The sequence below is a fragment of the Falco naumanni genome, chromosome W (assembly GCF_017639655.2).
Source record: "Falco naumanni isolate bFalNau1 chromosome W, bFalNau1.pat, whole genome shotgun sequence".
NCBI lineage: Eukaryota > Metazoa > Chordata > Aves > Falconiformes > Falconidae > Falco > Falco naumanni.
This window is the reverse complement of record NC_054079.1, coordinates 11,585,273-11,611,936: the sequence shown is the minus strand read 5'-3', so window position 1 is coordinate 11,611,936 and position 26,664 is coordinate 11,585,273.

Below are 26,664 nucleotides of genomic sequence, written 5' to 3'. Positions count from 1 at the left end.
GAGCTGGGTCTTTCGACCGCTTCTGGGATTTTCCCATTCAAAAGCAAAAATTCTTTGGCTGGCTTCATGGAGAGGGAGGCAAAAGAAGGCATCTTTTAAGTCTAAAACTGTGAACCAAGCTAGGTCAGGTGTCAGGGTGGTTAGTAAGGTATAGGTGTTAGCTACTACAGGATACAGATCCTCTGTTATTTTGTTAATGGCCCTTAAATCTTGAACTATCCTATAAGACCCATCAGGTTTTTTAACTGGGAGGATAGGTGTGTTAAATTCTGACTCACATTTTTTTAGTAGTTTTAATTCTATGAATCGCTCTATATTTGGACGAATTCCTTTCCTATCTTCCCTTTTCAGTGGGTATTGTTTAATTCTTATCGCACCCTGTCCTTCCTTTAATTTTACTATAACAGGTGATGCATTCTTGGCACGTCCCGGCATGTCAATTGCCCATACTCCAGGATATACCTGATCAATAATTCTGGTATCAATTTCCCTTTTTATAGGAGTACTGGCCAAAGATAGGCTCATAACCTGTATGTATTGGTGATCATTTACCTCCAGAGTAACTTCCCCTTTTTTAAATTTGATTGTTGCCTCCAATTGTTCTAATAAGTCCTTACCAAGAAGGGCCTTTGGGGAATTTGGCATTCTTGTTTGTTTTCTTAGTTTGTACTTTAAAGGTTTCAGGATGTTTTCCTGGTGGCCAGCAGCTCCCACAACTGTAACAAATAATTATTTTTTACTGAAGTTCAACAAATAAGTTGGTTTGTATTCACTAAAATTCCACCTCATACCCATTCCTTGCCCTAAAGGGCAGTTATGGGTCCTGTTGTACTGCAAATGCTGCAGCAATTGGGGTGACATTGTCAGGTCTTTCTGCTCAATTGTCAGCAACAGCAACCCCTCCTCCCCACCATCAGGAGGATTGAAGCAGGAGATGCTGTTCCTGCTCTGCAGGTTACACAGGCCTGCCTCTGCAGCAGCACTTCTGTTTTAACTCTTTCTTACCCTGAATGCAAATCTGCTACTTGTTGCTTTAAGTCTGTGTTATTAATATCAGCCTTTGCAGGCAAATAGCAAACACCCTGCCATGCGTCCAGCGTGACTCAGCCGCACCTTTGAGGGGGTACGGGGGTTTGTACAAACTCACCCCAATACTTTAACACTTTCACAAGGTCTTTGATTCTCCACCCCCCTCAGGTTTTACATACATTAGTACAAGTTTTTATATCTTACAACGTGTTTCATTCTGGTTGCTCCACAGAAGGAACTGCAACCTGAGCTTTTTAACACAAAAATTTCAACAAGAACATCTTTCTAGTTTAGGTCTCAGTTTTTTTTTTCCATCCTTTTCTAGAGCCATAATCAAAGATCAGGTGATGTTAATCCCGCACTCTTTCTAGTGCTAGTACCATAGGATCCCGAGGGGGTACTAATCCACAGTCCTTTTGCCACTCGGGTTTGTCCTGGAGGACAAAGAACATGTCTGCATATGATACTTTGTCCCATTTTCCCTCTCTCCTCAGAAACAACATTAATCGCAGGAGAGTGTTATAATCTAACGTTCCTCCCTCCTGAGGCCATTTCGCATCACTCCCCAATTTATACAATACAAAGGCCACCATTGATTACAATATTTAATCAATTTCCTTCTATTTTCGGTACCACCATGTCCTACGATATCACTCCAATGTTTTAATATACAACCCAAGGGCGATTTTTCACAGGGCTTACTCTTTCCATTTCCCATTTTGCAATTTTAATCACTTTTTCTCCGGCCGCCTTAGCCACCCTAAGGTCGGAAACACAGATAGAGCTCCTTACTTGTTTTGCACTCAAACACGCATCTCAAGCACTCTTGCACTCACACTCAGTCAAAATAATTAAGCTATACACGGAAAATCAAAATGCGCATCGCAATCACACCATTCACACACTCCGGGCAGCCCGCAGTCACACAAGCAGTATGTTATACGGTACCGTGCACTTACGTACAACTTTTAGGAACACTGCCAGTTCACAAAGTATGCATTTCAATGAACAATTGCCAAAAAACAAACAACAAACAAAAACCCACATTTTTCCTGGTCTTAAGCAGAGTGTTAAGTTTTCCGCTATTTGCCACGAATTACCAGAATATTATTATTTTTCAACATACATTTCATAACTCCAAGTTTTGAACATGTAACAAGACAACACATAGAACAAACAAAACACAGAGCGCTATTTCAGTTGTTATATTCTAGGAATTCCCCAACTCTTAAGACAACCCAATGGAAGTTTTTAGCTTCCCCCTTTTTCCTACGCAAAAGTTTCCCTTTTACTTTTGCTAAGAGGTCCCTCTTGTTCCTGTGAGATTCCGCCTTATTCCGTCCCGCCCCCCGCTTTCCGTCACGAGGCCTCCGGGCTTTTAGGAATGGCAGTAACCTCGGGTTTGCTCGATCTGCCCTCAAGATCGCTAGCGGCCACCCCTTGGTCAGCAAACCCCCTCCCAAGGTACCTTTCCTCCTGGGGACTACGCTGCGCGCCGGACGTCTCCGTGCGTCTCACCAGCCGCCCCGTTACTAAACATACCGTTTTATCCGCGGATCCAGGGGTTTCTCTTCTGCTCCCGGGGGAACAGCTGAGAAGAGGAGGCTCCTCCGAGGAAATCTCCCGGGGCGCGCCTAGGAGCGTCCGCTCCGCAGCTGGTCCCTCAGCCGAGCAGAAATCCTCCTGCCTGGCTCGCCAAAACTGACGTGCGGAATTAGACTCTATAACTCGAAAGTTATAAAGTAGGTATGTTTATTGCGCGCAGATGCACGGGGGATCGCTCCTCCACAAGCGTGCATACCCGAAGTGACGAACCATCCCACATTTATACAATGAAACAAATGAATATTCAATTAGCGCCTATACATATTTGTTACCTAAACCCCGCTTCGTATGTTAATTAGCTTATCAGTCCGTTTCCTGGAATGTGGTGGTCTTGCAGGTTTGTAGGTGATTCATGTCCTTGTGACCATCCGATCTTCTTCAGCAAGGAAAGGTGATTCATGTTCTTGTGACCATTCAATCTTCTCCAGCAAGGAGACAGCACTCCCTTCCTCTAGATAGCATTTGAATGTCTCTCATCTTTTCTCATTCTCTTTTAAATAGCCCCTTTGTTAGAGAAAGAAGGGCAGGCGTCTCCCCGTCTCCCCTTTGTTAGAGGAAGAGGGGCAGGCGTCTCCTCAAAAACTGTAGTTGTCTCCTCAGAGCTGTGTGCCTATGTGACCAGACACCGCACCCATGACCAGTCACCATACCCACATTCCTTGAGCAGACATATACAATCACAGTCGGTGTTAAGCGTCCCCATTTCACACTATTTCTCCATATCAATATTGTTTTACCTGAACTAGGCAGGCCTCCCGTTTATCATTTCTACTCTAACAGGGAAAGCATTTTTCCCCTTACCTGGAATTTACTTCCAGATATACCTGGTTAAAGATTTCTTTTACTTCAGGGAGGTCCTCTCTTCCACTTTTCTGTTGAATTAAAGATAAGCTCAACATTTACTTTTAAAGGTTTCAGGATTTTTTTCCTGGTGGCCAGCAGCTCCCACAACTGTAACAAATTCTTTTCACTGAAGTTTAACACCAAATAAGTTGGTTTTGTATTCACCAACTTTTCTACATCACGATTACCTTAGTAAAAATCAACTCGAACCTTTATCCAGTCCTATTCACAACTAATTTTCAAACATTTAAATTTCCCCATCAGAGATTCACCTTTACTCTCCTCAGACCCGCTGCCTGCCCTAGAGGGGCCGTTACCGGTCCTGTTGTGCTGCAAATGCTGCAGCAATCGGGGTGACATTGTCAGGTCCTTCTGCTCTATTGTCAGCAACAGCAACCCCCTCCTCCCCACCATCAGAAGGGTTCGGGGCAGGAGATGCTGTTCCTGCTCTGCAGGTTACACAGGCCTGCCTCTGCAGCAGCACTTCTGTTTTAACTCTTTCTTACCCTGAATGCAAATCTGCTACTTGTTGCTTTAAGTCTGTGTTATTACATATCAGCCTTTGCAGGCAAATTGCAAACACCCTGCCATGCATCCAGCGTGACTCAGCCGCACCTTCGAGGGGGTACGGGGGTTTGTACAAACTCACCCCAATACTTTAACACTTTCACAGGGTTTTTGTTTTTGTTTTTTTTTTTTTTTTGACTCTCCACTCCCCCCGGCTTCAGATCTTACATACATTAGCACAAGTTTTTTTTTTATCTTACAACGTGTTTCATTCTGGTTGCTCCATAGAAGGAACCACAACCTCCCCTCTGATCCTTTTCCATTGCTAATATTAAGGGATCTTGTGGAGCTAGGTTAATACCACACTCTTTTGCCACTCTGGGTGATTCCTCAGAGTGAAAAACATACCAGCATACATTACTTCATCCCATTTTTCCTCTCGCCTTAAAAATAACATTAATTTTAACAAAACATTATAATTCAGTGTGCCGTTTAAGGGCCATTTTCTCTGTCCCCTAACTTATACAGGGGCCACCACTGATTGCAGTATTTAGCCAAAGTTCTCTTATTCACGCTTCCCCCAGCTGCCCCCCCCATTTCCTTCCAGTGACCTTTCTTACTATTATCTCAATCGCTATCCCAGCCACAGAGACTCTAAATTCACTTACAGCTCTCTCTCTTATCCCAAGGCGTCCAAACCTTACAGTCAGGGCATTCAATTTCTTGTCGCCACCATACATATAATAATTCTTTACACCATATACACTTTAAAACATACAGAGGTTCACATTCACCCCTCGGATGTTCAAGACAATAACCACATACCAACATTTGTAATATACTGAATACAGAAATGTTCTCACATTTCCAGAATAAATGAGTATAACAATTATTAATAACCTTGTAATTATTAATTAAAAGGCCACTTTTCTCCACATTCCAGCTTATAAAGCGGCCACCATTGATTACAATATTTTATCAATGTTTTCCTATTCACATTTCCACCAGCAGATCCTCCAATATCCTTCCAATGACTCAAAACACACCCTAGCGGATTTTTCTTTAAAATCCCACCACTCTGCTTTCCTCCCATTTTTCCCAGCTTACACTCACAGAACACACTTATCACTTACAGAATTACTACTTACAAAATGCAACACACAGGTATCTTTCTACAGCAACACCAAGAGCTCACTATTATTATCAAAAATATAGCCAAAATCACAGTAACAATTATCAAAGTCAAATTCCACATTCCATAAATCCGGTAACCAAAATAAGCAACACTGCAGCAAATAAGCTTTATAAGCAAACTTGCCAGATTCTAGATGGCAATTAAATGCCGATAAAGCCCAAACAGAACCAGAAGTATACTTAGGGTGTCAGCCACAGAAGTATACCTGAGTTTTCCAGACCAGACGTATACTTGAGAAACTAGTCCCCAAGCACACCCAGACGTATACTTGAGAAACTAGTTCCCAAGCATACCCAGATGTTACCCTGCGGAAAACAATTTTCCCGTCTTACGGGTAACCCCAGATTACCGGTAATACCAGAATACAGCAATAAAGAATACTATCACTTACAGGAGATGGGATTCTTGTCTGCCTCCGCAGTGATCCGATGAGTTGGGGAGTCCCTCCGGAAAAATCCCGGGGGTACCCAAGGGAGTCCACTTCCCAGCGGGTCCTACGGTCAGGCAGAGAGCCGTCCCATCTGGGGTGCCAGATTGTTTCAAAGAACGTCTTCAGAATTTCTTAGTGATTAAGTATTCTTTATTGTCGGCGCCGGGCGTACAGGGGATCCTTCCACCAATCGTACACACCCAGAGGGGCAGGTTATCTTATATTTATATAATGAAACAATGAATATTCCATTAACGCCTATACCCTCGCTTCATATGCTAATTAGCTTATCAGTCTTTCACCCTTGCGCAGATTCTTCCAAAAATTGTGGGCCGGGGTCTTTAGAATGTGGGCAGTGGTCTATGGGAGGAAGGCTGTAGGTCTTCCTCATGGTGTACTTTTCACCTTTTGCTCATTTGCAGTGTTCTTATCAATCTGAGGTAATTTATGCCCTTGCTGGCCATCTGCTTTTCTTGCTTAATTATTTCTTTTACCCTTATCTGTCCTCTCCTGCTGAAGTGTTCCACTAAAGTTTTTCCCATGATTTTGCCACAAACTGAGTTTTGAGGAGCGCTTGCCCTAAAGGGTTGTCTGGATTTACCCCAGAGTACAGCTGAAGGGCTTTCCTCAGTCCTTCCAGCCACTCAGTGGGGCTCTCATCTTTCTTTTGCATTTCATTAAATGCTTTATTGATATTCTGGCCACGGGGTACTGCTTCTCTAATCCCCTGAATTACTATAGTTCTCAGGTCCTGCATATGAGTTTTATGCACCGGATCCTGATTATCCCAATTAGGTCTTTGGAGTGGCCATTTAATATCTGCTTGGGGTCCCTGGGTTTCCTCCCAATCTTCTTCTGACCCACAGACTGGCCAAAAGACATTTTTAGAAATCTTCTTCCCTCCCCATATCTTAGTACAATATTCTATCATTTTCTGCTTATCTTTCCCTAGGGTTCCAGGGAAATATCTCCAATTGTCTAAGATATATGCCAGAGGGGTATTCTTGGGTACAGTAGGTACCCTTCCCATGGGAGTCGAAGGCTTGCTGCCCTTCGCCCCCATCTTCTGGAATATCCACAAACATACACTCACTCGCTCCCCTTGTTCCTGGCCCAGTCCCTCGCGGGAGATGGGAAACGCAGTACTTAAGAGTCCACACTCGCTTGGTTCAGTATATCGAACCTCTCACTCGTTATATTCCAGGAAACCCAATCCCGCCCGAACGGCAAACCTTGCGAACAAATTCGCAATATACTTACGCGTCCTGCGTCTTCGTCCGGACTCCCGTGCACAGAATTTTTTTGGGATTTTACCGGTTTCTCCTTTGCTCATTATTCTAGAATTTAGGTTCGTCGGTAAGGTTGGAGTAAGCTGTTGGTCACGGGGCCGCGAAATGTCGCGGGGCGCCTCCCCGGAGGACCAAAGCCCACTGTTCCTTATCCGAGTCACGGCACCAGAAATTGTTATAAATTGAGACCACAACGGATCATAATCCAATTAAAATTTTATTAATTATAGCAAGTAGAATATGAGCAAAACAGCGGTGGACGGCAGGGGAGTCTGCGCTCCACCAACTGCCGCACTGAGCAGTTCAAACAGTCCCTTTTTATACATCTTTACTTCCATGTTCATGAGGTAGTGGAGTCATGCTTTTGTTGTTAGGGGGGTCGTTTTCTGCCTCCTGCTGGTCTTCCTCCTTTGTCTCATTGCCCTGTTTCTGTCGGTTCCTGGACACCTGGTGGCATCCTGGACACCTGGCGGTGATCTTATCTTTTCACAAGCGGCATCCTGGACACCTGGCGGTTATCTTATCTTTTGTTGTCTAATCTTTACATTTACATATGGACTTAACATAAATTTAAATAAACAATACCCTAGTCCATAGTTTCTTACAGGAGTAACAAGGTACTAACTTTGATCCCCACAAATGAATTCTCTTAATGCTTATTTGGCATGGCCACTGTTAAACTCAGAGCTGAGATTATGCTGAGAAATGAGTTTTTGAACTCAAAAGAGAGAGTTATCAGCTTGCATTTAACAGCTTGATCTGAACTGTTAACTTCAGGGCTTCTTTATAGTCTCTTGGTCACTGCCTAGACAGCCTGGTCTGACTGGCCGAGGCAAGTTCTGTGTTTCCTTATCAGAAGAATCTAGGTTTTGATCACTGACTTTAGCAGTGAATACAAGAAGACGTTGTCTAATAACTTCAGTCTTTCCTCCTTTCTACCAGTATTGATGCTTTGGCTTTAAAGTCAAGTCAAAAAGTGACCATTGACATCTGCAAATGACAGTAATTGTACAAGATGATATTACTTGTATTCTTAGGATAAGAGTAGGAAAATACATAGTTTGCTACAGTCATTGGCTCTGTAGGAATAAAAATTGCTCATTCATAATTTTATTTTTATGGTCTATGAGCTGCAAAGACCATTTAAGGTCAACACTTCATACTGTATTAGGTAAACATTTAGGAGGTAAATACTTTTATCCAACTTTGCTGCAAGTGAAGAAATAGACCATGAAAACTCAAGAGAATGGGCTTGATGTTTTCATGCTATTATTTTTACTGAGCTAAAACTTCGATATTGGAGGTGTTCAGGGCCTCATATTTAATGTGCAAGCTTTGAAACATCACCAAAAGAAAATTGCATTGACACCACTATAAAAGAAAAGCATTATATAGTCTAAGGATTACATGTTCTGTCATTGTGCTACCAGAACAGTTTTTGTTCTCACTAATGTTTATGTCAGGGAGAACTGGGAATCACAATGGCTGATGTTTATCCACAGCTCTGCCTCTGTCTTCCCATCTAACTATACCAAATTATTTAAGCTAAAGCTCCATAAACTTCTCCAGTGTTTTACTATGGATATCCCGATAATAAACATTGTATATGTCTGTCTGGCTGCAAAGAGGTGTTCCAAAGGTGACCTAAGTCACCTTACAGGTAATAAAGGACTGGCTCCTGACAATGACTGATTAACACAGTGGAAGAAGAAGTGCTGGTACTTAAGAGGAATACTGTTATTCAGAAACAGTGTTTCTGTGATGAGTCTTCGACATGTTAATTGTACTCATTCCTGCTTTTGCCCTCACAATAGCACATTCTCTTAACACCTGAATGCTCCTAACTGTAAAGCAAGAATATGTATTCCCATCACTCACAAGACTGTTGGGCTGCTTAATAATTAACTGGAATAAACACATGAAAATTCTCACATTCTTTTCATGCAAAATGTCTCTATTTCAGCTTCCATTGCTGGGATGTTTTAGATACTTTCATGGACTTTTGATGTAAATATGATAAAGCACCAACCAGAAAATACTCTTCACAGGGTGCAGGAGAAAATGAACATTAAAAGACTGAAAGTTTTGCTTTTGATGTTTAAATGATTTGTGGTGGCAACCTCAACTGTGCTTTAATGAAAATTTTACCCAATTAATTTCCTTTTTTCTTATTTTTGCTATGCTTTAAAAATACATGCTCAAATTTTGATTGGTTTTTCATTTTCTTTTCTGAAGTCCCTGTTGTGTTTTCTACACTATGAACTGCAGAAATGTTGCTGCAGTAAATTCCTTTTGTTTTGCCTTGTACAAATTTGTCTTCCTTCTCCCCACTTAAATACGTACAAGATTTTTTTCAGAGGATGAATAGGGAGAGTAAATATATATAATGATGTTTTGTGTTACTGATGAGAAATGGTCATGCCCTCACATTAGACAGGGTGAGAACAGAGTAAACTGATAAAACAACAGACAATATAGGCAATATTTAAACCACAAGGTCTTGATTCTCAGTTCCTGCTTTCTTGGAGTATACACAGTAACAGACTCTGAAGGGGTGAAGGACCTTGTTGTCTCCAAACCACTTTGATGTCACTTTCTGAACTGCTCCTTGGAAAAAATAAATAGATTTTTAGATAAAGGGTGTGTACAAACAGAGAATAAATACCTCTGTACCCTGGTATGGTCTTCAGATCATAGCTGAGGATCCTTCACACTGTCTTATTCCACCTGGTATTTTTAATGGATTCCTCAGTAGCAGAGCTAAAAGTTTTTCTTCTTGTCTCTGTAAAAGACCCCAAGAGTGTAGAGTATTCAGGGAAAAGGAAATAGACAAAATCCCTGTAGGGACTTTAAGGCTTGATTTATGAAGTCAGTAGATTAAAATAACCAAATATGTACACATGAACTAAACAGGGTCTAGGGGACAGCAGGGTAATATTCTGAAAATACCCAAAATGGTGTAAAATACGTTGAGTGAGAGGGATTACTCATGGGTCACAAAAAGAATAAAAAGTGATGGGATGAGATTAAAGAAGTGGACATTTCCACTTGATAAAGTCTATTTATGATGTGCAGCAATCTTCCAGTGAACAGAGTGAAGGCAGCTATTCTGATTCATTTATAGATAGGCTTAAGAATATATTAATAAAATAGTTGTAAATCTCTTCATTTCCTGAGTTAGAAGGAAAACTGGCACGATCTCCTAGTGGAACAGGTATTTTACCTCTCCAATGCCTACATTTCTATCACTCATGGTCCCTTTCAATTATCAAAGCATCACGTGCTCATTTCAGAAACATGACTTCCATAAATGTCAAAGGGAGACTCAAGATTAAAACCCCCAGGCATCACTTTAAAAATGCAGGAATTAAAATGATGTATCATTTCACCACCAGAGAAACCAGTTCCCCAAATATGAGACCCCTTTGCATTCTCCTTCAACAGGGCTACCCTTGCTTATCCTCAGCACCCAAAAATAAATACTTAGTCTAGATTGCAATTAACCAAGAGCTTTTTTTCAGAAGAAGGTGAAAAAAAGAAAAGTAGAGACATGGTTTTAACCATTAAAGAAATTAAAGACTTGACTTTTCCAGGGAGACCATGATATAAGGGCTAATCAGCACCACGGTCCTACACATTATCTAAGAAATTAGAAATTACTGGCTACTAAACCTAGCTCTTGGAAACTCCAGGGGGAATCTCTGCAAGGCCCCTGATAACTTTGGAGTCTAGGCTTGAATGTTGTTCTCATCTTAATTAGAAATTCATCATGTGTGCATTCATGTATGTGTTTGCATATATGTTTATTGCTGTATGTGAACATACTTACACACATACTTTGTCTCCATATGGGTGCACACACATTACAGAATATATAACTCTTCACTCTAATTGCCTGCTTTTTTCCTTGTCATGTTTAGCAGACTATACTTTCTACACTCTATTTTTCTTTTGTTGTATTTGCAAAGACTTACAAATGCCCTATTTACTTTTTTTTTATCTCATTACATTATTCAGTGGGTTTTGGTACACATATATTCAGAAACATCAGCAAATAACTTACTTCCAAAGAGATTTAAGAAAAGCAAATGTATTTGTTAAAGAAGGAAGCATAAGACTGACTCAAAGCATAAGCAAAATGATTGCTTAGGGCAAAAGTTTACCAAAGATTCTAATATGACTACTCCCACTATTTCACTAATACCAAAAGTCACTGCGATCTCCATACCTGCAGTTGTCAACAAAGAAAATTAAGCTTACAGCTAAGGTAGTAGGAGCATTTGAAGAACAGTTCATTGCCAAGGCTGGTCATCAGCTCACTGTTGCCTGTCTGAGTTCTGGGTAATCCCTTGGAAATGCTTGATGCTCTCCTATTAATACTGAGGGGAAATGTAAAGTGTGTCTACCTTAAGGATTTGGTGAGCTAGTGATATGAATGCACTTTGTGTCAGTACTTGGATTCTTGCTGTAGAAAGCTGAGAGTGCTACTAGTGTGCTCTGAGCTGATTCCCTCCAGGGGAACCAAAGTTGTCAACAAGGTACTCACCAGAGCACTGTCCAGAGTTCACCTCTTGCAATATGGTTGTTTAGATCCCCAACAGTTCTCTGTCTGTGGCTTGTGCAGCATGTAAATGGGGCTTTTACTTGGACCTGGCATGAGTTTCATTGCTGGTAAACTCACAGTACGGACACATGATCTCGGAGCCATAATGGAATGGAAGTTCTGATTGGATATGGGCAAAATCTTTCTGTCATGAGAGTGGTCAAACACTTGAAAAGGTTCCCAAAAGTTTTGTGGGCTCTCCGTCCTTTAATGATATTCAAAGTTTACCAAACAGAGTCCTAAGCAGCTTAAGCTGGCTCTTCTTTGAGTGAGAGGTTGGACAAGATGATTTCCAGCTATCTCTGTAGCTTAAACTGCCTCATGATTCTTTGATTTGTTAGCAATGGCAGAAAATAAATATTTATGGATCCATAAGCAGATGGAGCTGAAAATGAACACAGAAATTGCCAGTTTGCATGTGCCCAGCACTGTTTTCTGGCACTGAGGCCAACTGGCACGGAAAAGGCTATGTCCATATTATTAAATGCTTTTCACCTTCAAAAGAAGGTGGATGTATGAAAACTGCTCCCTGTCTTGTGCTAAGCCCAAAGAATATCTGGAAATTGGGATATCTCAAGTCAGATGGTTCAAAAGTGTATTGGGGACCACTATTATAATTTAGTTTTACAGCCAATTGACTTCTAGTATCCAGAAATATTCCATGTAACTTTAATTTATTAGAAGTGGTGTAGCCATGACACCAGAGACCTTTATACACCCAAAGCAAATGTAGAAAAATATTTACATTCCTGAGAATTATGCCAGGTAAGATATCTGGAGTGCTAGTCTTTCTGGCATAGTTTTTGTTTGATTATCTGTTTTGGTTGGTTGGTGGTTTGTTTTGTTGTTTTTTTTTCAAAAGAACCACCCATCTTGAAACTGTTATGTTCCATGTGTTTTCACACTGCAACTGTAACCTACAACTACGTGGTAGTACATGTACCTGATGCTTTTAAAGACATATATAAGATAATGTTTATACATAGGCTTGTTCTGTTATATTAGTACAATTGCTGTATATGGGAGGAGGGTGACTGTAAAACAAAAACTTTTCTGTCAGGGATGGAAGAGAAGGAGCAGAATTGAGACTGGGCAGAGAGCTATGTGCAAGTATTTCATATTCAGAGAGGGTCACTTTTTAAAAAGTGTTGGGTTTTTTTTCCACGTACCTGAGGGCATTTTCATTTTTGTAGTTCTCACCATTCGTTTCCCCCATTATAAGTTTTGGGTTTGGAGGGGGTGTTATTTTCTTTTTCCCAGAAGAAATACTTTTTGTTTTGCTCTAAGTTCACCAATTCTCAAACAGAAATATGGTTTTGTCTGGGTAAATTTTTTTCTTGGCTTTTATGTTCTTACTTCATCTTTCGGTGTAACTTTGGAGATCTGATTAAAAAGTGAGAAAATTGAGTAACTGGGAGGAAAGCAGTGGAAAATTATGAAAAATGTAAAATTTACTGAACTTCAACTTTCTATGTTTCTCACCCTTCTGGCTCAGTCTCATTTTACAAACCTCTTCTATAAAAGAAAAAGCATTTATAAATGTTGTGCCCATAAGAAAATAGACTAAATCAGCTGCTTGATATAAGTGACTGTATACAGAGAATTCCGCACTGAATGTAACATACTATTTTAATTATAATTAGTGATTGCAGAAAGCACTGCATTGCACCATTCAGAGCAGTGAATTATTTCATTTATCCACAAAATATGTTTCTTTCTAGTCAGCACCTATGAAATGTAGCCATAGCTATCAGCATTGCTTCAGCAATTTACTTCAGTGAAGGGCAAGTTCAGACTCCTCGACACTTCTCCAGAGGAACTTGCCTCTTTTGGCATGGATTGAAGGCCACTGAAGAGGTTTTGTATCTGTCAGAGAGGCTTCATTGCTACTGATCTGTGCTAGATTTCAACAAGTGACCTCAGGGTGACTGTCTGCAAGCTATCACTCTACTGAGCCTTGCTTTCAATAAGGATTTTTCATACTGAAATTAAACCAGGTTACCTCATGAATGAACATAACGTGAAACAAAAAGTAAGCATAAGGAAAAAAAACAAACAACTGTGGGTTTGTGTTGTATTTTTTTTTAAAGGATGTGCTAATTTTCAGTTATTTTATACCAGCACAAGCAGGGTGTTGCTCCAATAGACCCAACAGAATTTCTTTGGATCCGTACCCCATGTAAATGAGGTCAGAGTTTTGCCTGCAGATTGATAAATTAATAGAAGTAATGGAAAATCCAAGTGCTGGCTGGTGCTTTTCTCAATGGTGATCCATAGATGCTAAAACATACAGAATATTAAATATGGAATGGATTTTCTAAATAGACTACACAGAGGACAGCTTAAACAATTCACTGATCCAAAGGGCGCACATTCAACCAAACCAAACCAAAACAAAACAAAGGAAATCCTATATATCCTAATGCCAAGGCCATTAATGTAGGGAAACAATAAGTTAACTCCCTGACATTCTTCACTGGGAGACTGAAAAGGTTTTTTTCCCAAAAGACAGAAATAAGAAGGATATATTCATTACATTGTTGAAGGAAAAGTCATACAGCAGAAAGTAGAGGTAGTATGGCTGATGAACAAACAGCAAAGGAGATGCCTAACATTTTTTTTCTCCTAACCAGGACATTGTTTCTATTTATCCTTTCCTTAAGGGCATAAAAAGAACAATAGAAATTCTTACAACCAAAAAATCAGAAGTAGACAAACAAACCCCCACAAATTTGCTATTAACTCTGTTACTGTATCATACTTTGACAATATTATACAGACTTTAGAAAGACAGCCTGGGATAAGTTCATAACCTCCCCTTCAGAATCAATCTGAATAGCCACTAAAATAAGAGAACATTACAGTGTCATAACAATGACTTTATGAAAGGGATTACACAGTATGAACAGTCATAACTCCATCTCATAGGGAATGACAGTTTCAATCTTTCAGAAGTAGAAGTAGTAATGCGGAAGTAACACTTGAGTATTGCAACATACAGAAATAACACTAAAAGGGAAATGTATCTTGAGGATAGGTGGCAAGTTATCCATGATCTAAAGCTTATAAAAGTAGTTCTCAAGTATAATGCATGCATTGTCTTTATCTGTTCTGAACCAGCATTAAAAAGGCAGGCAAAACCAGCTGATAGTCCACTCTGTAGAATTTCTTATACCCATCTACTATATGCGCTGAGTATGCAATGGCTGTATATTCACGCTGGATTTCTTTACAGAATTTTACACTAATGTTCACAAAGACTGTTTCATCTTAAAAGAGCTGCAGGTGTACATGCACACGTTGGATAGTAATAAATACTTTCACACTCAACGCAAAGATTTTATTTAGCGTCTTTTTATGTAAAGTGCCCATGAGGGCTAAATCTTGTCTTCTGGTTTTTTTTCAGCAACTGTGATAAGCTGCCATGGTGGATGGTAAGCCAAAGATAGTTTCAGTAATACTTATCAAGATTAGTAATAGTCAATAATACACTTACTTTGCAGAACTAAACACATCTCTTGGCTATTCCAGGGCTTGACAAAACAACTCTCTAGATGAAAGATGTAAACAACTAGACTACAGAAGATTAGGGCAGGAAGCATTTGCCTTACCAAAGTAAAGTTTGAGTCCAGGTTTAGTCCAAGTTTGAGTTCCTTGATGGATGTCAGACAACTGCTTCATACCTTCAAATAGTAATAAAAATGAATTAATCAAAATATGTTAAATGAACTCCATTGAGTGTCAAATAAACCAGCCTTCTGAAGGAGCAATGGGTTGCAGCAAACAGTATATCATTCCTGCATCCAAATAAATGAATCCAAGGTTAGATCAAGAGTTTGGGCCTGATTTTAATAATTCTCCATAGAATTGGTCTAAACTAATACAGATACCCTGTTTAGCTCTCTAAGCATAACATGATAAAATCAGAGGAGATGGAGCCATCCTGGTTAGACAAGAGTTTGAGACCAAAACGCCTTGACAGTTGCCAAAGGGATCTGAACACAGCATGAAATTTCATCTTTTGGGGACACAAAAAGAAAGCTCTTTCTGTGCTCAGCATTTTAGCTTTCCCTACCGAAACAAAAAATAAACCCCATGCAATTACTCAGAATTATGTTCAACATGAACAGTTGGAGGGAGAATAAAAAACAGCTTCTTCACAAGTATCTAAAACTCTTGGTGAGATTGTTAGCACAGGTTCCATAGTTTGTTCTATCAAAACAAATAATGCACCTCAATTTTGTCTGGGCACCCATCTTCCTGCCTAGCTAGATATTAGTGCAAGATTATCACAACCTGTCTGTTTAGGTTTTGGGAAATGGACACAAAAGGACAGGTATGTAACTGTTTTCCTTCTGCACTATATCCACAGGCACTTCAAGGCTTCTTCTGCTGGATGAAGATATGGCAGAAGAAAAAGCAATGAAGAATCTCTAAACAAGCAACCCCTAAGGATGGAAGTAAAATGAAACAACAGAGGAAAATCAAAGACTGTCATGTAAGTCAGGTAATGAGAATGATTTGGAGGTATTATTTCTTCTGCTTCTGTAAAAACTCACACCAAATATTAGAGTGATTATTTATAATTTTCATTATACTGATGGTATAGGATATGACTGAAAGTCTTTTTGTGCTGAGTACTTTTGAGCATATAGGTCAGATTCATCTCTCTCAGTTTTGAAACTCTGAAGTCATCTGACCTATTTTAACAAGCCATTTTAGGATGAAATGAACAGCCCTGAGGAATAAGCAAAAGTGCTTATATCTCTCCTTTACTTATAAAAGGGGTTTGGAATGACTAGTTCATAGTGAAATGTCTAACTTAGGTGCCTTAACCTAAGTAAGACTAATTCCTCCCATTCTTTTCAACTAAGTTTATCACTCTGAAAAATAGGCACCTCATCTAAGCTAGCTACTTAAATTCCCTCCATAGCCAGTGAAGAAAAATAAGCACCTCCTGAGGGAAATTCTTTCCACATTACTTGAACATCTTTCTTTTGAGAGCATGAGCCCTCCTTCAGAAGTGTTTCTAGCCACAGAAGCAGCCAAGATGGCTGGCTAAGGGCCTTCTAACTTTCGGGTGAAGTGGGTGCCATAGATTAGAATCTTCCTGAAAGCACAGTGTCTTTTCCAAAGACATTGTAATTATATATACAAAATAATAAAGTTGAGGACATTTACTGTTGACTTCAATAGAGAATGGATTTCACTCTTGTTGCGACGGAGGGAAGACACAGTCACTCAATATGAGTGATCAGCAGACTTGTTTATTGTCCCTTACAGTCACCTTTTATGCCTTCTTATAATTAGCTCATACATATTACAAAAGTTAAGCTCATTATTGGTTAGTTGCCTAAATACCAAGCCCGCCCCTAGTTTCTCTTCTGTAGTTATCTGTTCCCACCTACAACATTCTTTTCCCACCAAAATCTTCCTGTTATTGTTTAACAAGAACAGCCAAAGACAGTGTATTTTGCTTTACTTCAGATAAGCTGAGAGCGATGTGCATTTTTGTCCAGCCAGCTGGACTATGTCTATGTGACCCTTTTCAGCTAGCCAGTTATCCACAATTCCCCCGTTTTTATTTTGGGCGACAGAGGCCTGGTTGACCATTTTCAATAACAGCGTTTTAACACAGGAAAATACACAGCCAACTTATAAAATCTCAGTTCAGAAGTATAATTCCAGAAATACTTGAAAAATAAAGTTAGCTTGAAGCTTTAATTTAGATGCTCTTTCTGTTCCAGTGATATGAAAAGTTTAAAAAATTTAAAGGTAATTTTAAAGTTCTGAACATGGACTAATGCAAGCTCAAAACCCAAAAAGAAACCAAACTGATGTTTGACTAGGAATATTTGCAAATATTTTAGTGGAAAATCCCTGACCATTAACAATTTTCTGTCCAAATAACAACTGCCCTTATGCAACCAACCAGTCCATACATTTTCTGAAGAATACCTCATTGATATCAAAGAATTAACAAAGGGAAAAAATTAGTTCTAAGCTATATACATTCATAAGTGGATTTTTCAATAGTTACATACAGATTTACACACTAAGCCATAATGGCTTGTAGGTGATACACACAAGAAGAGTACGTTGCTTATCTGTCTGAATGTCTATGCTAAATTTGACAACTATGCCACAAGCCAAGCCTACATGGGTGCTGTATGTTATGCACGTTCCTTAACAAACAGAAGTATAATAGACAAATTCCCAAGATCTAGTCCCCAACCTAATTATATTATTTTGTAGCCAATTAAGGAAAATAACACAAATGTGCATATCTACATGTGCACACACCTTTTAGTTCAGAACCAATCTGTGATAAAAGGCCTTAGCCTTATGGCATCATCAAATCTTAACGAGTACAGTAATTAAAAATGCAGTCTTACTGTAAGTGCGATTTATGCTGACATTCCCTCAAATGCTACACGTGAGTATTTCTCACTCAACCGCCTCAAGTGAAAATAGTAGTATTTGTTAATATGTATTAAAAAATCATTAATTCTCTACAATAGCAGTTGACTTCCATAACACTATGTAAGCAAAAGAGGCTTAAGATGGGTTTTCTGAATACTAACAATTAATTTTAGACTGTCTAAACTCAGGTCTTGAAAGATTTCACTCTGCCAGACATAGAAACACTGTTGCACTCCAGTTGTGATATCCCTTTTCCCAAGTTGTCACATGCACATCTCGCTCAAGCAACATTATTGTTAAAGTTTCTCTCTGCTACATAAAAGCATATTGCACTTGTAGACATAAAAGACAGCACCCTTACTTAGATTATTACCTTATTACCTCATAACTCTTAGTATACCTTGTATCTCTGATTTCATCACTTCAAAAATTCACCAGGAGCAGATAAAACCACAGCATCAGATTAAACTACACCTTAACTGCTGATTCAAATAAAGGCATTCTCTTCAGATATGCCTAATGCTTACAAATAATTTTGGCTGGTTTTGATCAAAAAACTATTATTACAATAACGATCAAAAATAATAATCCCGTTTGCAAAATGCCTTTAAGTCAGCCTCCTAGTCCCAACCAATTTCCACATTCAGAATACAGCATAAATACAGAATACAGAATAAATTATCTCCATCAAGGCAAAAAGGCTTCTTTTTAAACACAGAGATGTTTGCTAGCTCAAAGCAGAAACCCATTTCTTGTAGGTGACATCTGAAGCACTTTTTTTTTTTTTTTTTTTTTTTTTTGTGGGTTTGTAATCAAGTCCGTATTTTCCCTTGAGAAGCTTAAGCTGTTCCTCTTGTTTCAGGAGTGTTTCCAACTCTGATTTGTCGAATAGGCCCGTATTTCCCAAATATATCATACATTTCCTCCGCTGTGATTTTTATACGGCAGGTTCCGAATATAGAGGATCCGATTGACCTCTGGGGGCAGCCAGATGTTAGCTCGCTTGGCCGCTTGCATCGCCATGGCGCCGATCGGAGGGGGGTGGGGGTGGGGGTGCCGCCTTGGAGAGAAACCGCGGCCGGGAAGGGGCCTGCCGGGCCGCGCCGCCGCTCGCCGCTGCCGCGGGGGACCCGGATGCTATCCCATACGCTAATAACCCGGGTAATGCCTTGTTACAATCTATGTCCCGAACGCTCCGCTTTTCTAAAAAGCAAATGAGCGACTCGTACGCCGCTTGTCTCTCCATACCGTCGTCAGCGCTGTTGCAGCCTTTGCGAGACTTCGGCGACGCGTGGCCGGCGGGACCCTCTGTAGGTGCTCCCGGGCGCGGGGACTGTGCCCTTCCGCCTCCTGCGCTGCTTTCAGGACCGGTACCCGAATCTCCGTCGAACCGTGGCTCGCAGGTTCAGCCCTCTCTAGGGTCCCTGTTCGGGCGCCATTTGTCGCGACGGAGGGAAGACACAGTCACTCAATATGAGTGATCAGCAGACTTCGTTTATTGTCCCTTACAGTCACCTTTTATGCCTTCTTATAATTAGCTCATACATATTACAAAAGTGAAGCTCATTATTGGTTAGTTGCCTAAATACCAAGCCTGCCCCTAGTTTCTCTTCTGTAGTTATCTGTTCCCACCTGCAACATTCTTTTCCCACAGCAATCTTCCTGTTATTGTGTAACTTTTGCTTTACTTCAGATAAGCTGAGAGCGATGTGCATTTTTGTCCAGCCAGCTGGACTATGTCTATGTGAACTTTTTCAGCTACCCAGTTATCTACACACTCTAATGGCTGATTATAAGACAGATAGGGAAACATAAAGTAAGAGTGAAAGAACAATAAAAGCGAGTGAGAGAGAAAATATGAGATAACTTCTCCAAATCCTGTGAGAAATAAACACATTTACAACTATTTTATGCACAGTTAAATTGTGATACAACTAAGTTTAGTTCCAAAAATTGAGCCAGAGTGAGAGACCCTGTAATGGGCCCCAGAAATTCACAAATGACTGCATATTGGCTGTGAGTTGAAGAGAACTCCATCTTGTGAGAGTTATAGCCCACAGGAATGACTTCTGGAAAATGTCTGAATTTGAAAATATTCAGGGGGAAGAAAAAAGATCATGAATGATAAGATTACTGGCTGACAGAAAACAGCAAATGGGTGCTCTTAGTTCATCTATCCAAATTAACACTAATTCTAGCCTCAAGTCTCATTTAGCTTTTTTTTTTAATTCACTGTTAAATTCTGATATTGTATTGATAAAAGTTACTTCAGTACTTTTTTTTTTTAATTCAGGCAGATGAGATTTAGATTATTCCTTTTTAATCTTTATTTTTTTCTCCTTTATTTCCCCTCCATTGAATCATTCTAGCAAGCTTCTTACTGAAATCCAAACAAAATAGCTGTTCCATTCTCATGATGAGACAGTGCATGTTTTTTTGGAGTTAAAAATCTAACAAGGTGGTTAGGCATGGGACTGTCTCTGCTTCTTCTACAGCTTGAAAGAGAGAGGTGTGCTGTAGTTTTCCCCACACGTACGTATTAGCTACCTCTTTCTTCTCTTTTTTACTTAAAATTCAGACCAGTGCAGGTTTGAGAGAAAGATATGATTTGAAGCCAGCAAGACTCACCCCTCAGGAATTTTACATACTGCAATATGAATGAAAAGCTAGGCTGATGAATGACAGTCACACACAGGAATCAGGAAAACAGCATCTATACGTTTGCATGTGAATACACACACATAATGCCAGTCACTGTTAAAGAGGAGGCATGATTCTGTAGTAGTTCATCTTCTTAGAGTAAAAACTCACGACACAGCTTTACTTTTTGTGTCTTCCACATTATCTCTATAAATCTGCTGAAATGAGTGACACTGTAACACTGTAGAGCAAGTAACATTCCTACCATTAAATTTTGGTAATGACTTGATAAATCTCTGATAAAATACAGCTATGTCCCCAAAAATGGTGTTGGCTTAAAAAAATCTCTAATCTCCTCCATTTGTCTTTCTGTATTATTTGAATATATATTTAAAGATGTCGACTTTTTTTCTTTTTTTTTTTTCTCTGTGTTTTGGAGAATTTAAGTAATGGCTTGCTCATTATGATCACAGAACATTTTTCTGTGCTGTGATACTTCAGTCAAAAAATGAAACTGATGAGATTTTGTGTAATTGCTTTATTCCAAGAGCTGGAGCTTAGAAATACAAACAAACGATGAAAAAAACCCAACAAACCAACAACCCAAAAACCTAAAAAAAACCCCAACACAACAACAAACCCACCACCCTCCAAGTATTGCAAACTTGAAATAAAATGCTGACAGTTGGAAACAAATTCTCAGCAAAGTCAAAGCAATGTTTGCTTAGAGAACGTAAGGTCAGCTCTGTAGACTTCTTGGAACATGTCTCCCATCAGTGTAAACTGACACAGCTCCACCAAAGTCAATTTACACTAAATGAAATCTTCTTCCTTCTTTATTTTGCTATATCTATCTTTGTGTTGTGGTGTCGCTGCCTACAGAGCCCAGTGGTGAGAAACAGCAGGAGTCACCTTATAGAGGCTTCTGTGTTATTTGCAGCTGCATGTCAAGCACCTTTGGAGGTCTGAAACAACAGCCCACTACTACAGGTCATTTGTACTTCTTTCTGTATCAGTCATGAATTCCAACAAAATTTTCTGCTGTGCAAATCAATAATAAAAAAAGGGGAGAGGGCAGTTTTAATTTCTCTGCTGTATAGGTAATATGCCTAAAACCAGGCCACTAGAGTTGGTTGGAAAAAGAAAGGAAAGGTTTTTCAAATATTTCCAAAGCTCATCTTGTGGTAGGACATAATTTAGGTAGATAAAGCCAAACACTTCCTTGAAGCTCTTTCCAATGTAAGTAGTTATATATTTAAAAGCAGTTTGCAGCTAATATTTTTTTCCTTTTTTGCTCATCTTTGATAAAACCATATTTGTTTTACTTAGAAATTAATGTTATAAACTGCTTTGCTTTCTTCCCTTTTCCTTTCCCCTTCTGATTTCTCTTTCCAATTCTGCTTTCCCTTTCACCTTTTTTCTCCTTTCCCTGTTAAAATCAGAATCTTGTTTTATGGGCAAAGAAGAAACACGACTTATATATGAAGATACAAATTTATTGTTACTATAATTCATAAATATGAAATTATAATAGTCTAATCCAAGAATCAGCATTAGTCAACATCACATAATTTCTCACCTTGCTATTTCATGCGCCCTTCCCGTAGTCCTCTGTTTCCCAAGGTTGATGGCTTCTTTCTGGTGGTGGTAGTGGTGGTGCCAAGGGATTAAAGTGAGTTGTCAGCATCTGGAGTCCTTGGCTAGGAAGATCATGCAGATGTTGATGGTTTCTTCCTCCTCTCTCTAGGATCACCTGGGGTCATTTTTACATGTTTCTGAACATGCTTTTGCACCTTGCTCTTTCTTCATTGGTTTGCACTCCCATGTTACACCCAAGTGTACTATATACATGATCTTTTTTATGAATGTTAGACAGTATTTCTTTGTCCTGTTTGTTACTCCTAAAACTAGTTTCATCCAGCTTCAGGTCTGTGTTTCTTTAACTGAACATGGACGAGTTGTTTATGCCTGTGACACACCTATTATCATCCTGTACCTGCCCTCCTCTGCACTGCATTTCATGTTCCCACTTCTCAAGGCTTCTGCTATGACACCAAGTCTGTATTTCTGTGCACTATGTCATTGTGTTAGAGCCACAAATAACTATTTCTATGCAGAATAGCTTATTGCTGCCATTTCTATATAGCTCTGGTTTTACCACACAAAGATAAACAAAATTAAAACAAACCAGTCATAGTCACCTGGTAATTAGAAAAATTGCATTTACAGATAAACCAGATGACACAAAGCTGTAGGCAGGTCAAGTAAAATTCAGCCAGTGCAATCCTGGCAAGAGACAGACCTGAGCCCTTGTAAACTCATAACAGAGCCTACGGCCTGCTATTACCAATGGCCAGAGGATATTAAAGGGTTAAAGAGTAATACCCCTTCTTCTATTTTTTTTTTATTCTTACTCCTCCTTCATAATTCCCTTTCTGTCCTCTGTATCTTCCAGTTGGATTTCCTTTCCTCTTGTTTCCCTTCCCCCTTTCTTCTACATTTCCCTGTTGCGACGGAGGGAAGACACAGTCACTCAATATGAGTGATCAGCAGACTTTGTTTATTGTCTCTTACAGTCACCTTTTATGCCTTCTTATAATTAGCTCATACATATTACAAAAGTTAAGCTCATTATTGGTTAGTTGCCTAAATACCAAGCCCGCCCCTAGTTTCTCTTCTGTAGTTATCTGTTCCCACCTGCAACATTCTTTTCCCACCAAAATCTTCCTGTTATTGTGTAACAAGAACAGCCAAAGACGGTGTATTTTTACTTTACTTCAGATAAACTGAGAGCGATGTGCATTTTTGTCCAGCCAGCTGGACTATGTCTATGTGACCCTTTTCAGCTAGCCAATTATCCACAATTCCCCCATTTTTATTTTGGGCGACATAGGCCTGGTTGACCATTTTCAATAACAGCGTTTTAACACAGGAAAATGCACAGCCAACTTATAAAATCTCAGTTCAGAAGTATAATTCCAGAAATACTTGAAAAATAAAGTTAGCTTGAAGCTTTAATTTAGATGCCTTTTCTGTTCCAGTGATATAAAAAGTTTAAAAAATTTAAAGGTAATTTTAAAGTTCTGAATGTGAGAAACTATGGACTAGGGTATTGTTTATTAAGATTTATGTTAAGCTCAATGTAAAGTTTAGGCAACAAAAGATATGAAAACGCTTATGCAAACAGCTACCAGACACCGCTTGTGAAAGATAAGATAACCGCCAGATGTCCAGGATGCCTCTTGTGAAAGATAAGATAACCGCCAGATGTCCAGGAACCGACAGAAACAAGACAGACAACCCCACATAAGGATATATGAGTGAAGGGTCAATACCTCCACTACTTCATGAACACAGAAGTAAAGATGTATAAAAAGGGACTGTTTGAACTGCTCAGTACGGCAGTTGGTGGAGCGCAGACTCCCCTGCCGTCCACCGCTGTTTTTGCTCATATTCTACTTGCTATAATTAATAAAATTTTAATTGGATTATGATCCGTTGTGGTCTCAATTTATAACAATTTCTGGTGCCGTGACTCGGATAAGGAACAGTGGGCTTTGGTCCTCCGGGGAGGCGCCCCGCGACATTTCGCGGCCCCGTGACCAACAGCTTACTCCAACCTTACCGACGAACCTAAATTCTAGAATAATGAGCAAAGGAGAAACCGGTAAAATCCCATAAAAATTCTGTGCACGGGAGTCCGGACGAAGACGCAGGACGCGTAAGTATATTGCGAATTTGTTCGCAAGGTTTGCCGTTAGGGCGGGATTGGGTTTCCTGGAATATAACGAGTGAGAGGTTCGATATACTGAACCAAGCGAGTGTGGACTCTTAAGTACTGCGTCTCCCATCTCCCGCGAGGGACTGGGCCAGGAACAAGGGGAGCGAGTGAGTGTATGTTTGTGGATATTCCAGAAGATGGGGGCGAAGGGCAGCAAGCCTTCGACTCCCATGGGAAGGGTACCCACTGTACCTAAGAATACCCCTCTGGCATATATCTTGGACAATTGGAGATATTTCCCTGGAACCCTAGGGAAAGATAAGCAGAAAATGATAGAATATTGTACTAAGATATGGGGAGGGAAGAAGATTTCTAAAAATGTCTTTTGGCCAGTCTATGGGTCAGAAGAAGATTGGGTAAGACAGCAATTAAACCTCTGGGTTAATAATAAAAAAAAACCCTTAACCCGGAGGAGAGTCAATATGCGGAGGTGTGGCTAAAAAAACCGGGAGCTAGACTTTACCCGCTGAATGAAATAAAAACTAAACAAAAGAAAAAGAAGGGAGAGTTAGACGAAACCCTTCTAACCCCCCCTCCTTACATTCCTCCTCCTGCTCCTGCAGAGGTCCCCAGAGCTCCCACTCCCCCACCAGAGTCGGAACAAGGGTCTCCCCCTCTTCCTAGACGCGTAACTAGGAGTCAAAAAGGGGCAGCTCAAATATACCCCCTAAGAGAAATGCCCATGGGGGGACCTCAACCTGTGATCGGATATATTTCTGTGCCTCTAAATTCGGCTGACCTACGAGATTTTAAAAGGCCCGAGATGGGACACTTAATTGAGGACCCACTCGGAGTGGCAGAAAGATTAGATCAATTTCTGGGACCAAACCTTTATACTTGGGATGAGATGCAATCTATCCTTTGTCAATTATTTACTACCTAGGAAACCCAGGGACCCCAAGCAGATATTAAATGGCCACTCCAAAGACCTAATTGGGATAATCAGGATCCGGTGCATAGAACTCATATGCAGGACCTGAGAACTATAGTAATTCAGGGGATTAGAGAAGCAGTACCCCGTGGCCAGAATATCAATAAAGCATTTAATGAAATGCAAAAGAAAGATGAGAGCCCCACTGAGTGGCTGGAAGGACTGAGGAAAGCCCTTCAGCTGTACTCTGGGGTAAATCCAGACAACCCTTTAGGGCAAGCGCTCCTCAAAACTCAGTTTGTGGCAAAATCATGGGAAAAACTTTAGTGGAACACTTCAGCAGGAGAGGACAGATAAGGGTAAAAGAAATAATTAAGCAAGAAAAGCAGATGGCCAGCAAGGGCATAAATTACCTTAGACTGATAAGAACACTGCAAATGAGCAAAAGGTGAAAAGTACACCATGAGGAAGACCTACAGCCTTCCTCCCATAGACCACTGCCCACATTCTAAAGACCCAGGCCCACAATTTTTGGAAGAATCTGCGCAAGCGTGAAAGACTGATAAGCTAATTAGCATACAAAGCGAGGGTAGGCCGATTCAGGTAATGAATATGTATAGGCGTTAATGGAATATTCATTGTTTCAAGCTTATTTGCTGCAGTGTTGCTTATTTTGGTTACCGGATTTATGGAATGTGGAATTTGACTTTGATAATTGTTACTGTGATTTTGGCTATATTTTTGATAATAATAGTGAGCTCTTGGTGTTGCTGTAGAAAGATACCTGTGTGTTGCATTTTGTAAGTAGTAATTCTGTAAGTGATAAGTGTGTTCTGTGAGTGTAAGCTGGGAAAAATGGGAGGAAAGCAGAGTGGTGGGATTTTAAAGAAAAATCCGCTAGGGTGTGTTTTGAGTCACTGGAGGGATATTGGAGGGTCTGCTGGTGGAAATGTGAATAAGAAAACATTGATAAAGTACTGCAATCAATGGTGGCCACTTTATAAGCTGGAAGGTGGGGAAAAGTTGCCTTGTAATGGAACTATAAATTATAATACTTTGCTGCAGTACGGAGAGGAGAATGGGACGAAGTAATGTGTGCTGATATGTTTGTGTGACAGAAGGAGTGTGGGATTAACACCACCTGATCTTTGATTATGGCTCTAGAAAAGGATAGGAAAAAAAAAAAACACAAAACAAAAAAAAACAAAAACCTGAGACCTAAACTAAAAGGATGTTCTTGTTGAAATATTTGTGTAAAAAAATAGAGAGAGCTCAGGTTGTGGTTCTTTCTGTGCAGCAACCAGAATGAAACACGTTGTAAGATAAAAAACTTGTGCTAATGTATGTAAGATCTGAAGCCGGGGGGGTGGAGAGTCAAAAAACCCTGTGAAAGTGTTAAAGTATTGGGGTGAGTTTGTACAAACCCCCGTACCCCCTCGAAGGTGCGG